Source organism: Aethalodelphis obliquidens, unplaced genomic scaffold (assembly GCF_003676395.1).
Source record: "Aethalodelphis obliquidens isolate GAN/ISIS:26980383/991018 unplaced genomic scaffold, ASM367639v1 scaffold2607, whole genome shotgun sequence".
NCBI lineage: Eukaryota > Metazoa > Chordata > Mammalia > Artiodactyla > Delphinidae > Aethalodelphis > Aethalodelphis obliquidens.
In genome coordinates this window covers 1-3,103 of record NW_020840511.1, presented here as the reverse complement: position 1 = coordinate 3,103, position 3,103 = coordinate 1, and the positions used below count along the sequence as shown (strand labels likewise).

Here is a 3,103-nt window from a genome sequence, read left to right as displayed (position 1 = left end):
TGGTACGCAGGCCTCTCACTGTTGTGGCCTCTCCCGTTGCGGGTCACAGGCTCCGGACGCGCAGGCTCAGCGGCCATGGCTCACGGGCCTAGCCGCCCCGCGGCATGTGGGATCTTCCCGGACCGGGGCACGAGCTCGTGTCCCTGCATTGGCAAGCGGACTCTCAACCACTGCGCCACCAGGGAAGCCCTCCTTGTAGTGTCTTTTAAATAGAATGAATCTCAAAATAATTCCAATGAATAAAGATAATGTCTTATGACATTCAAGTGCACCATTTATAGTAAAATTCAGGTAATACGTTGGCAGCTGGTAGGAAGCTCCAAACACAGAAGTATTTCCACAGGGTTTGTTTAGATTTAGGTGGATTTCCAACAGTTACTGTGATTTTAATTCATCAGTCCTCTACAGTGGGATTTCTGAATATATAATCTGTAGAGCACTTTCATCAGAATCAGCAGGAGTGTTTATTTCAAATGTGAATTCCTAGGTCCCATCAGAGACCAAATGAATCAAAATCTAGGTGGCAGAGCATGCATTTGCATTTTAATGATTTGTCCAAGTGATCCTCATGCACATTAAGTTTGAGAACGCATGTGCATCCTTAAATCCAAGTAAAGAATATATGAAATATATATCAAGTAGTTCACAGAGTTGTTAGTCACAAATAAGACCAGGTGAGCAAATGCTGTAAAATAAAACAAATAGTTTATATAATCTGACAATTATAACCTATTTCACAAACTTTAAGTACAAGTGAGGAAGATTAAAAGGCTCAGAGTGCGCCAAGGTCACAGACCTCTTAGCCTTGGTGATTTTCAAGCTTGCCTGAAGAGTCCCCAGGAGGACTACAGGTACACTATAGATAACAATGTCACAATACAATCTACTGAATGAGAATCTCTTGGGGCAGAGGTCTGATAATCATTACGTTTAGCTATCTCGTCTGGTGACATTTATCATTAAGGAAGTTTGGAATATACTTCCTTGAGCATTCCCAGGCTGACACTACAAAACACTCATAATAACCTGAATTGTTAGTGTGGCATTATAGCCTTAGTTAGCCCAATCACTTTAATTTATGTCTCTAATATCTATTAACACCCTATATGCCATTACTTTTTACTTCAAAGGATTGGCTTAATACCGACATCTTATTACTGTTTTTACCTAGGATTGTTTTTAATGAATAATCATTAATGTACTCAATATTTGTACAATCTAATCTGTGAGCTGTCTGATATAATTTTCCTACATGAATTTTCAAAAGTTTCATTGCATATACAAATGCATTAATAGCATTTGTATTGACAATAGTTAGGGGAAATTGTCATATCTTATAATTTGACGAGGTGTGATCAGTAGTGATTTTTTCTCTAAATATTCACTTCCATAGATTTTTCTATATATTTTCTATAAATTCAATATCTTGAAATATGTGTATATATTATGGCATGAGACAAACAAGCTTAGAAATGATTACTCTTATCAACACTCACATAAGTATATTGATTCAAGGCTTATAATTTTAAAAATGTCATAATGAATACAAGTGAAAACAGGAAAAGTAAAATCAGTCATCTCTCAGTTAAGAAAACATTTATACAACTGTTTAAAAATAACTGTAAAATTCAGTTGTATATATTCATTACTATACATGTAAAACCAAAAACTCAGTTCCTTAAAAGATTCTCCTTCAAGAATAATCTGTAGTTTAGAGTGGCTTAAATGTCCAGCTTCCTTGCCTGTTCTTTGCCAGTGTTTTCTGTGCTGGGAAGCAGAGAATGCAAAGGGCAGCACCATATTCTGGTCCTGCAAGAGAAACAGAATGGTAAGATTTGGGAGATACAAGCTGCATTAATTATGTCATAGAGACTAGAACAGTAGTGATTTTCCCCCCATTATTATTATTTTATATCAGTAGAATCTATTTAATATATTCAATAATTCTATTATTTCTAAGACCTTCCACAAAAGGCCATTACAATCCTTTTAGTTTATTGCAAACATATATATTTTTTAAAGTGGATTCACTTTATTTATTTTTTGGCTGCGCTGCAGGATTTGTCAGAAGACAAACAGTAAGTTGTGAGTTCCATTTTGCCCAACTACTTTGTTCTTCACACCCTGGAGAATCTGGTGTCTGGAACTGTAGAGACATCATCATGTTACCACCCCTTCTCCTCTCAGGTTGAATCCACTGTGACAGAACACTCATGTCCTTAAGAGGCAAGGCCTAGCAAATAGCCTCTCACAAATCCACTGAACATCACAATGTCCTGTTTGATAAATTCTGTTGCTGCTTCAATTATATTGCTGATTTCAGGTGCTGCTTTATTTGCTCATTTCTGAATCAGGTCTTCCTGCTTTCTTTATATCTTTTTTCAACTCTGTCCCAGTTGATTTGCACATAGTTACTTTGACTGGTAAATCTGAAGAAGATGGCCAGCAGCCTACTGTTGCTGTAAGTTTTCCAACTTTCTGGAACAAAAATCCTGCACAATGGCCAGTGCAATCTGGATGGTTACTGAGTATTGTTCTACCGGAAGTGCCACACTATGGCCAAGCATAGATTCTACCAGCGGTGTCTTCATGTATACTGAGTTAGGTCCAATATGAATCATCATCACTTTCATATTCAGGTGAGAGAGATCCCATCTAGACTGGCCTGGCCTTGGAATCCAGAACCAAGTGAAGAGGACTCAGCTGTCAAAGGGGGGCAAAGAGGGCCTGGGGTTGGAAGAAAGGGTCATAGACGCAGAAGTAAGCACTTCATGAAAACTAAGCAAATGGTATTTCTAGGTAAATCGGTCTTTCTGTGCTGGACTAATTAAAAGAACTTCACAGCTCTCTATCCCCAACCTTTCTCACCCTCTGAAATTGAGGGCTTTTACTGCTTCCCCCATTATTTTTTTAATTAAGTAATGAATAGTATTTTATTATTATTATTTTTTTTTGGCTGCATGGCATGGCATGCATGATCTTTTCTCCCTGACCAAGGATTGAACCTGTGCTCCCTGAAGTAGAAGCATGGAGTCTTCACCACTGGACCCCCAAGTAAGTCCCTGAAGAGTATTTTATAGATAAGAAAACTTTAGCCTCAGCA

The 3,103-nt window shown here is 38.0% G+C and overlaps 1 pseudogene; it reads right to left on the bottom strand.

Moving 5' to 3' along the window:
• Positions 1–2,219: 2,219 nt before the first annotated feature.
• Positions 2,220–2,655, bottom strand: LOC113617198 (FUN14 domain-containing protein 1 pseudogene; annotated as a pseudogene).
• Positions 2,656–3,103: the final 448 nt, after the last annotated feature.